The following is a 12,002-nucleotide window of genomic DNA, read 5'->3' as shown; positions in this document are numbered from 1 at the left end:
TCTACCTGTCATTTGAAATCCCATCTAAGGCAAAATGGTATAGTGGAAAAGGCATTGGGGCTGGAAGTTTGGAGGTTTACATTCAAATCACTACCCTTTTAACTTGGACAAATTATTTAATTTGCTCAACTTATAAAAATCAGGAAGAGCACTGTCTCTAGGTTCAAATCGCATCTCTGATAATTAACCAATTTATGAACATGGGCAAGTCAGTCATTTACCTTCCCTGGACCTCAGTTTCCTGATCTGTAAAATGAGAGGGTGAAACTAAATAACCTCTGGTCATTGTTGATCTATGGTCCTATGGCACTAAAATAAGAGTGTTGGAATAGTGAATTTCTAAGGTCCCTTCCATAAGTCCTGGCTCAGTGTGACCATGGGTCTCTAGTTTCCTTATCAGTAAAATGGAACTAATACTACCCACTCTCACCTATCTCAAAATGTTGTAAGAGTCAAATAATTATTAAGCACAAAACAAATGTGAAGTTTCATCATCATCATCTTCATCATTCATGCCACTGCGGTCAGTTAGATAACACTAGGGAGAGCAGAGACCAAGGCTCTTACCTGCTCTGAGCCAGAAAAATAAAATCTTTGTGTGCTCAATATTAAGTGCAAAATGAACTTAATTAAATCATTTTATCAGCAGGCACATTGTTTCGCAAATCTAAGTACTCTTTTAGAGGGGCATTGCACAGAGGTCAGTCAGTCAAGCAACCTTTATTAAGAACTTTCTGTGAGGCAGCTGACACAATCTTAGGCCACTTCAATGAGGTATAGCATCTAGAAGCTTCTATATAGTACCCTCATTCTTTACTCTGACTCATTCACATCTAGGATACTATTGTAACACAGTGGAGCTTTTACAAAAAGGAATACTTAATTCAAAAGATAATCACTAATAGACAAATGTATCCCCCCAAAAGGTGGGAGGCATATTCCTCCCCACCCCCACTCCCAAAGCTCCACCTCAGTCTCTAAGGGAGGGGATGGGGATTAGGTTCTTAGCTTAGCTCAAACCCCATCGGACACAGTCCCAGTCCCAAGTCTGAAACTGCCCCTGGGGCTTGAGCCCCAGGCACCCTGACTTTTCAGGGCTTCCCTGTTGAGAGGTCAGGCTGCTGCACCATGTGGCTTATAATCCTGACTCCATGGCTCAAACTCCTGATACAGAAGAGATCACCTCCAGCATCTGAAACTGAGGACAAATAGCATAAAGCAGAAAGAAACTCCTCCCATTTCTGGGAGCCAAGGTCACTGGTTCAGTTCATGGTGTCCACATCCACTCTGGGCACAATAGCCAGGAACATAGCTTAAAAAGATGACAGAAAGGACTCATGATGTAAAATGCCATCCACATGCAGGAGTCAGAACACAAAATGAAGCAGACTACTTTCTCTTGTATTTTGGTTTGGTTTGGTTTTCTCATGGTTTCTCCCATTCATTACAATTCTCCTATGCAACATGACTAATGTGAAAATGTGTTTAATAGGAATGCATGTGTAGAGTCCATATAAGATTACATGGCATTGGGGGGGGGGAGAAAATTTAAAACTTATGGAAGTGAATGTTGGAAATTCAAAACAAATAAATTAATAAATGGAGGGGGGAGATGGTGAAAAGAGAGAGCAAACAGTCTGGTGGTGCTACTTTTAAAGACATAGAGAGTCAATCAAGGAAGCTACTCCTACCCACCTGGTAGGGATTGCAGAGAACTCCACATTAAACAAATTAGTATACTCAAAACCCAGTTATGCTATTTACTTGTCACATTTTGAAAGAGATGTTGACAATCTGAAACACATCCTGAGAGCAACCAGGGAGATAGAACTAGAGCTCATATCATATGAACATCAGCAGAAATTGCTGGGGATGTTTTAGACAAGAGAAGACATAATTTCCCTAACAGGAAACCTGAGAGCAGTCCTCAAACATTTCAACTACAATTACAGGAAAATTAGACTTAATCTACTTGGCTTGAGAGGACTGGACTAGAAATAATGGGTAGAAGTTCCATGGAGATAGGTTTTAGCCAACTATAAAGAACTTCAAAATAATTTGTTGTTGTTTAGTTGTGTCTCATTCTACATGATCCCATGGAGGTTTTCTTGGCAAAGATACTGGAGTAGTTTGCCATTTCCTTCTCATGTATGTCTGCATTTTACAGATAAGGAACTGAGGCAAATAGGGGTTAAGTGACTTGCCTAAGGTCACACAGCTTGTAAGTGTCAGAGGCCACATCTGAACTCAGATCCACATCCAGTTCACTATCCACTGCACCACCTACCTGCCCTACACACAATAATTAGGGCTGTCCAAAAGTGAAAGTGACTATTTTGATAGGTAAAGGGTTTCCCATCTCTCAAGGCTTTTTGGGAGAGACTAGTCGAGAGATTCAAGCTCATTTGGAAATTGAATTGGATAACTTCTGAAAGCTAGAGTAATGCCTCTGGAGGCAGAGGTGAGTTCAAATCCTGCCTCTGATGTTTGCTACCAATATGACTATGAAAAAGTCACTTGAACTTGGATCTCATTTTCCCCATTTCTAAAACAGAGATTGAAATGAATTGTTTCTGAGATCTCTTCCAAGTCTATATCTGTGATTCTATGAGCTCTACAATTCTATGCTGTAGAGACTCCTGATCAAAGGAGGCTTGTACTAGGTGATTTCTGATGTAATACAATGTTGAGTTTCTGTGATTCTATGATATTCTCTAGGAGAACTTTCTCTTACCTTTCTTTGTATCCCCAGATTTTAGTACAAGGCCTGGCACACACTATATACCTTAATACATGTTTATTAACAGAATTACATTGAGTCTGCTGCCCTAAATTTACAAATGAGGAAACTGAACCCCAAAATAAATGACTTGCCCAAGGTGACACACCTCGTAAATAACAGTCAGCATTTGAACCAAGTCCTCTGATTCCAAATGTAATGATATCTGCTATTATTGCATCTCTTCTTATGAAACTACCAGACGTGATCTGAGAACTCTCTTAGTCTTAAAAGTAATGGTTAGATTAGAGTAATGGTTAATTTGGTGACAGAGAGGAGGAAAGAAAAAAAGATCTTGTAACAGGACTTGGCCTTTGCCCCTACCCTCTGTTCCATACCACCAGCATTCCATTCTCCCTGGCTGCCAAACAAAACCATCTGGCTAACATCTGTTGTGCAGCCACCCTGTGAAATTCAGTATCATCCCATTCCACACCGTGGGAGCCGTCTTGAAAAGAAAAAGAACTGTCCAGCACAGTCACCAATCAGGCCCTTGTCTCCCAACCAGGGTTTCCCAATACTGTAGCATCGTGATGCAAAAATGTTTTCAGTGGGTCCAGATAAATCCTCGGTCCCTTTATTGCTCTGTGCCAACCTCATGCCCAGAACAGAGAGGAGGGGAGTGACAGAGACTCTGATTGTCTTACAGTAAAATGTCAGAGATGGCAATGACCTTCAAGATTCAATCCCTTTTGTTTTCAAAAAAATCTTTTTTATTATGAACTTAATAGTCATCAACAAACACAAACATTCCAAAGAAGAACAAAAAAGTGAATCATATATGTAATTGTGAACTTGTATTATGTACAGTTTGCTTTTTAAAAGCATGTTTTAAAATAACAAAATGATAACAAAATTGCTATTTGTGCCCCCCTGTGAACTTTTTGTTTTTGTTTGTTTGTTTTAAGGTATATATTTTTTCTTTCTTAATGATCTTTTCTTTCACATCTCTAACACTTCCTACTAATTTATCCTTCCTCAACAGAAACCTTCTTTTATTAAAACTGAGTATAGCTAAGCAAAATGAATTAATATATTTAGCCATGTCTGAAAACTGATGTCTCATTCTCTACCTCAGGCCCATCACTTCTGTATCAAGAAGTGAGAATCATGCCCAGGCAAGCTGGAAATAGCCTGAACTGATTCTTGAGGGCCAGTTGTTAAATTTTTAGTGTAAGCATTCACACCTTCAAAATCATGAAATGCTACAAATTTCGGTTTGATTTATCATTTTTTGAATTTCTAGATTTAAGAAGGTAATAGGTAGAATGTCAATGATGCGTATTACACTTAAAAATGTTTGTGGGTACATTCCTCACCCCCAGACAACTGGTTGTTAAACATTTACTAGCATATTACTGTAAGCATGCTTCATCATCCGTCTACAGCACAAATTAACCATTGCTCTAACCATACTAAGAGACCCCTCACATCACATCTGATAGTTTCACAAGAAGAGATATAGGTTCAAATCCTGATAGGTATTTACTAGATGTGTGACCTTGGGCAAATCTACAGTCTCTCCCTTTTGTTTCCCTTTGTATTACCGTTGATAAATTCATTTCATAGAGAAGGAAACTGGGATGAGATTAAGGGGTTTACCCAAGGTCATATAAGAACCACCAGTTCAATTCAGTAGCCAGGTATTGAGTGCCTTCTGCATATACCTGATACTATGTTAAGTGCTGGGAATGCTCAGTCATTGAAAAGAATCTGAGATTTATCAATGCAGATATGCCATCCACCAATGTGAATCACAGCCCATCTGACCCTGCATATCCTTGGTATTTTGTGTCCATGTCCTTCACAAGTTCTCCAAAAGGGTCTACTCAATATGCTGAGAGCCTTCCTTGATTTCTCTTGACATCACAAGTATACCAGGGAAGTATATGAATTGACTCTCACTCTCTCCATATGACCAGTCCATCTTCTTTTTCAATCAAATACTTCCTTGATGACATATTTTACTCTGATTCTGCTTAAGAAGTTGCTTGTTTACAATGTGTTGTAGCCTATGCACCCTCAATGTGAACCCACCTTTCCATTGCCCTTTGGGTTTTACTCATTTTTAATTCTTCAAATCCTGTAAGGTTCCATGATCTCTATCCACATAAGGCTGGCGGGACACTTATTTAAAGATAGGCCTTTGTTCCAGAGAGAAGTTTGGGGTCACTAAAAGGATTCTGCAATTTCTCAAAAGCAGTCCAGTCCTCTTTCTTCCCCATCACTTAACTCTGGGTATTACTTGTCTATTTGCAGTACCTGTCCAGGATATTCTCAAAGAGTTTACATTCTACTTGGAAAAAACAGGTACGTAGATAAGTAAATACAGAACTCACAAAAAGTAAATACAAAAACACCACTAGGATAGGGAGTATTAAGATCAAGGGAAACCAGGAAAAGTCTCTTATAGGAGGAATGGCACTTAACATGTGCTTTGAAGGAAGCTAGGGATTCTACAAGGTAAAGGTAAGGAAGAAGGAGCTCTCCATGGTGGTCAGACCACATGCAAAGACACGAAGATAGAGTGTTGTGTATATGGACAGCAAATAGACCACTTTGGCTGAAATACATGACAAGGAATAATATGTGATCAATCTGAAAGACAGGTTGTGAAAGGCTTTAAATACCAGGACAAGGAGGTTATAATTTATCCTAGAGATAATAGGGAGCCACTGAAGTTTCTGGAGTAGTGGAATAACATGGTCACATCTGTACAGATCTAGAATCCAGGTTTCTTGTCTCTCAAGTCATTGCTGCTCCTGCCACATCAATCGATCAATCTACCAACAAGCTTTTTTTTTCTTTTTTCCTTTCTCCCTCTCTTGCCCAGGCTGGCAGTGCAGCAGTCACTCATGTGCTGATGTTAATGCTGATTGCTACAGAAGCTTTAACCTGCTCTGCTTTTCTGACCTGGGCCAGTTTGTCCTTCTTTAGGCAGCTTGATAATCTTCCACTCGCAGGAACTCGTCTTATTATTTCCAGACCTAGTGTGAGCACCCAACTAGGCTTAGTCCACCTGCAACTCAGAACTCCCAAACTCCAACAGTCCACCAGTCTAAACTTCTCCCAGGAACAAGCTGTGCTCCACCGTGCTCAGCTAACAAGCATTTTAAAGCTGCTACTATGTTTCAGGTGTTGTGCTAAATGCTGGATAATACAAAGACGAAACTGAAGAAGTCCCTGCTCTTACCAAGCTTACATTCTATTGGGGGAAACAATATGTACTTATATAAGTAAATAGATACAAAATATGCACAAAGTAAATACTGTATCAGACCATTTGGGATGCACTAGTACCTATGGGTAGTCAGGAAAGGCTTCATGCAGGAGGGATTAACTTGAGCTGTGCTTTGAAGAAGCCTGGGGATTTTTAGAGGTAGAACTTAGGAAGGAGAATTCCAGGTATAACAGGATTAAAAAGAAGATAGACATATACTTCCAGCCAACCACATGCATGACTCAGTATTTGGGTATATTAAAGAGGATGAACTCTTGTGACTGCTTTCAGCTATGTGGGGACACAGTGCTAAAATGACTTTTTATTTTGACATAATGTAACAAATCCTGAGGGGTCCTTGATCTTCCCCTTGCCCTATGACAGGGACATGAATAGAGTGCTGCATCAGCTTAAAAAAGAAGCAGTTTACATCTCAACCACTTTGTTTTTATTCTCCAGTATGCCAAGTGTTATATCCTATCTCTAGACTTCTTGTGAAAGCAGTGGAAGAGCGGACTCTTCCTCTTATTATGCCTTTGACTCCTTATGGAGCATGGACTCAACTAGGCAAACCTGCACTAGAGCTCCTGGCCACCTTTTACAGGATTGCTAAGGAGGAATTTACATTTCACCATGACTCTGCACTGTCCAAACAACTCTTAGACCCTATCTTCCTGAAAGTACTTTTATTAGAAGGCCCCATCATGGCACCTTCATAAAGTTTCCCCTAGGTCTAATATACCTTTCTGATGTGCTCTTGCCCAGCCCTGAAGCTCTTTCCTCAGTGAGTCAAGGATGTTCTCGCTCAGCCACTGTTATACCAAAGATATGCTGGGACAGTAATAAGAAGCCCAAATCCAAACCCACTGAAATTTTCCTGACCTCCTTTTCTACTTTCTATTTCTTCTCCTAATTAGGTGGTCAATTGGAGAGCAATCTGGAATCTTGCCCCAAAAGTTATAAAATTGTGTATACCCTTTGACCCAAAACTACCACACTATTAAATCTATTTCCCAAGATGAACTGGGGAAAAAGGAAAATAATCTATACATTCTAAAATATTTGTGGTGGCAAAGAACTAGAAATTGAGGGGATGCCCATTAATTGGGGAATGACAGAATAAGCTGTGGTATATGATTACGATGGAATATTACTGTACTATAAGAAATGATGAGCAGGTTGATTTTAGAAAAACATGGAAAGACTTGCATAAAATAATGAAGAGTGAAATGAGCAAAGCCAAGAGAATGTTGTATGTAGTAACACCTATATAATTTGAAGTGTAACTGTGAATAACTAAGCTATTCTGCTATTCTGGGTAATTCTGTGCTATTTGAGTAATATGAATATTCAAATCAACTACAAAGGACTTATGAAGGAAGGTGCTATTCACCTCCAGAGAAAGTACTGATATATGGAAGCACATATTATATCATTTTACATATATATCTAGGTCAAGTATTAGCCTTTTCTTCCTTAAGAAGGAAGGGAAGAAGATAGTTCAGAACATAAAATGAAACAAAATAAATAAATTAAATTAATATTTCGTAAAGGTGGCCAAACATTGTTCTTGAAAGGTACATATCCAGGCTTGAAGTTAGCTTTGTGAGTTTGAGAGAGCCAAAGGTCCTGAGCCCAATGAATGGAACTGACTGGTAGCAAGAGGAGGAGTACATGTCAACCATTCCAGTGCTCTTGGAAAAGACAAACACCAACAGGAGGATAGGTCCAGATCTGCCTCATTTTAATAGAAGAAATGGACCTAGAATTATTTTTGACAGTGAAGAGCCAAAGTGAAATGTAAAACTCCTAATAAGTAGTCAGTGTTAGAAACTATTTTCTGTTCTGATGAGGTTTAAGTATCAACCTTCCTAGAAAACACAAGGGTAGTATAATAGTAGGGGCCAATTTGATTCAATCAATTGGTTGGTTAGTTGGTTGGTTGGTTGTTGTCCTTCGTTCTTGAATTGGACCAAAATGACATCATCATGATAAAGTGAAATTTCAGTGTGTCCAACTGTAGCTGATCAGACCAATATGAACTCAGAATTCTCTACCACAGGTTGGGCACAGATAGTTCATGTGAATATTTGGGGTGGATACTCCAAATTTGCGAATCCTACATTTTCTTTGTTCTGTCTTAGTTCTGCTTTGCTCATGGAGCACTGCACCCTTTCTGATGTAGGCATGCAGTCCTGTGCCACTGTCTCCCATGTCACACAGTCAAATCCAAAGTTCTTGAGAGAGACCTTAAGAGTGTCCTTGTATCACTTCTTCTGGTCACCATGTGATCGCCTGCCCCATATGAGTTCTCTTTCTTCTTACTGAGCCAGGAATCCTGCATCTCTCTAAGCTTTGCTTGTACTTTGCTTTTGTTGGAATTAAATGCTGTCTTCTTAGAAGTGGATGAACTATCCTGCTGGTATATCCTGTGGAGTTCTCATTGTTCATTTAGCAGCTTCTGAATTTCCCCATCATTTTCATCAAACCAGTCTTGGTGTTTGCAAGTGCACTGACCCAGATGAGCAAACACAGGGCTATACACCAAATCTTTGAAAGTTGCCCACTCCTTTTCTGCTCCATTGTTGCCAACTATGTATTGCCTCAACTTTCCCTCCAAGTTAGCGACAAACTGTTCACACTCAATGAATAGCTCTAATTTGTTGACATTAATTCTTCTGGTAGTCATTTTGGTTTGAGGGAGGCACTTTTGATGAATGCGAATATTTAGCTCGGAAAGGATAAGTTTATGATTAGACCAGCACTCTGAACCACACATTGCCTTTGTCACTCTCACATCTTGTCTGTCTCTTCTCTTTACAGTCACATAGTCTATTAGATACCAATGTTTACTGCGAGGGTGCATCCATGAAGTTTTATTGTGTTTAGGTAAATAGAAAACAGTGTTGGTAATGAGAAAGTCATGTGATGCACAAGTCTTCAGCAGTAAATGACCACTGCTGTGGTTGTTTCCAACTCTATTCCTCCCTAGGACTCCCTGCCAACTCTGGTAGTTTGAGTCTCCTCTAGCATTAAAGTCACTCAGAATTATAAGTTTGTCCTCTTTTGGCACATTGATAGGGCTGCTATTTGGATGTGATACCTGTTGAGTTCTCTTGCAACAAGACCAGTTTGTGTCCCAGGTCTACTGAATTTTGTGTTGTCTATTAGTGTGCACGTGTTCCATGTGCCAATGGTGAGCGGAATCATCTTTACAGATGTTTTTGTACATTTTGTGCATTTTTTTGTGTTTCTACCACATAGTGGGATTCCCCACTTGCCATGGTAATCAGGTCAGGGTTGGGCAAGCAGACAATGTTTAGGGAACCTTTCCTAGCCCCGCTCTTCACATCAGGAGGTGAGCAGTGCGATCCTTAAAAGGTTGCTCAGACACCCAAGGGGTTGCCGAGTTCCACTGCCGCTTCCAGTGAGAAATGACCCTATGGCCTGGGCCATCTGTGTGCAGTGTAGTGACTACAGTTTCCAATGTATCCACACCTGCTGCTTCATCACTTGCCTGTCACCACAGGACTTTGAGGCATAATAGTATAATGGTATAGGTGATGTCTTTTGATTCATGCATAAATTGGATTTAAGTGAGGCAGATTTGCACGAAGTCATCAGCCTCACTCTCTCCTCCAGAGTCATCATAGTCCAGTGGTAGAACAGAGTCAAGATGGCTGGCAATAACTCAGGATGCTGTGGATGACCCTGGCATCTTCGGTGTCTAACCAAGCTCTAAGCGCTCCATATCACCTGCTTCATCTGCCTTCATGGCCATTTGAGCAAATTGTTTTCATCCACCCATTCCACCAGAGGAAATCTTCACATGCTTGGAGTAGACACCCTCCTAACTCACCAATGGGTTTGAAACCCCTTGGTTACCCTCAACCTGGTTTGGCCTGTCTGCCAAAATGGTTTACTGGGGTGTGGCTGCTGCACATGCTGCAGCTTCTTGGAGCCACAGGTGAGAGTTGGATGCAACAGGTGGACACAAAAGGTAGAAAGAGCCCCAAAAAGGGCTCAGCAACCATCACACCAAAGTTACTGGTCCTCCCTGAACATACCCTACACCCCAATTCAATCAGTTACTATATATACACACATGTATGTATATGCATATATATATATCCTTAGAATAATGAATAATATACTCTAGCTCTGATACCTTTATCAGATGAGAACAACTTAATTCAATAAATCAATAAATCAGAAGCATTGGTTAATGTTTACCTTAGACATTCCCTATGAAGTTTGTTCAGAACCCAGCATAATTCTGTTAAGTTAGAAGAAGGAGTAGTTGCAGCAATGCTCCTGAGAGTGAATCATTTAATATTAGGAGAGGGGGTAGAGAAGAGAAGCATCTTTCTCCTAACCTGCTCTTGACCAGAAAAGAACCTGGTGAACTTCCAAAGGAACTCATCATTGTCCTAACAGCATCCCCAGGACAGCAAAGGCTGAGTGATAGTATTTGCCTTTAGAGCTAAAGCCAAACTAGATTACACTAAGGGAAATCAGCTTCAGAACTTGATGAGGAAGCCAGCAGAAAGATATACCAGAGCTAAGAGGAACTTCATAATAGTTCCATGAAGGGGAGAGTCTTCCAGAAAAAAAGACTTCTAGGAGCTCTTAGTTACTCCCCTTTGCCATATGTGCTCTAAACTTGAGCCACTTTCCTTTGGACTTTGTGGAATTTTTTTTTTTACCCACTATTCTTACTACGTTCAGTCATTTTAGTTATGTCTGACTCATTGTGACCCCATTTGGGGTGTTCTTAACAAAGATACCAGTGATTTGCCATTTCCTTCTCTAGCTCATTTTATAGATGAGGGAACTGAGGCAAACAGGGTTAAATGATGTACCCAGGGTCACACAGCTAGCAAAAAGTGTCTGAGGTCAGATTGGAACTTCCTGACTCCAGGACCAGAGCTCTATCCACTGTACCACCTAGCTGTCCCCATAATATTTTAGTAAATATTAATTTCTAAAAACTAATAAATTCTTACTAATTGATACCAACTTATAATAAATGAGGAAGCATACTAGCGGGGACTCATACGTTAGAAATGCTATGGTATTAGAAAACCACCCCAATCCCCTCACAGCTACTCCTAGAATTCTGAGAAATGTAGTCACCACCTTCTGAGGGATCTAATGTACCAGAGCAAAGGGGAGGGGGTATGATAGAAACCCCAGAACATGTGCTACCAAACTTACAAGTTCAATTACTAAATCCTATTTTAAGTTGTTTCGTCCATGCATGCTGTGGGTCTCTTTTTTAAAATTTTATTGATTTATTTGTTTTCAATTTTCAATAATCACTTCCATAAGTTTTAAATTTTCTCCCCCTCCCTCCCAACTCCATTCCCAAGACGGCATGCAATCTTATATGGGTTCTATACATACATTCTTATTAAACACATTTTCACATTAGTCGTGTTGCATAGAAGAATTGTAACAAATGGAAGAAACCATGAGAAAAACCAAAACAGAACATAGCACAAGACAAAATAGTCTGCTTCATTCTGCATTCCAACTTCATAGTTCTTTTTCTGGATGTGGATGGCATTTTGCACCATGAGTCCTTTGGAAATGTTTTAGGTCCTTGCCTTGCTATGGAGGACTAAGTTTATCAAAAACAGTCCTCATATACTGTGGCTGTTACTGTATATAATGTTTTTCTGGTTCTGCTCACTTCACTCAGCATCATTTCATATAAGTCTATCCAGGTATTTCTGCCTATTCGTCATTTCTTATAGCACAATAATATTCCATTACATTCATAGACCACAACTCGTTCAGCCATTTACCAGTTGATGGGCATTCCCTTGATTTCCAGTTTTTGACCATCACAAAAAGAGCTGCTATAAATATTTTTGTACATGTGGGTCCTCTTCCCATTTTTGTGATCTCTTTGGGATACAGCGCTAGAGGTGGTATTGCTGGGACCTATCTCATATCTGATCCACATTGAACACTGAATACCCTTTTTACATCTCCACT

This window comes from Notamacropus eugenii, chromosome 1 (genome assembly GCF_028372415.1).
Source record: "Notamacropus eugenii isolate mMacEug1 chromosome 1, mMacEug1.pri_v2, whole genome shotgun sequence".
In the NCBI taxonomy this organism is placed as follows: Eukaryota; Metazoa; Chordata; class Mammalia; order Diprotodontia; family Macropodidae; genus Notamacropus; species Notamacropus eugenii.
The sequence above is the reverse complement of the archived record's forward strand: the minus strand, read 5'-3'. Positions refer to the sequence as shown.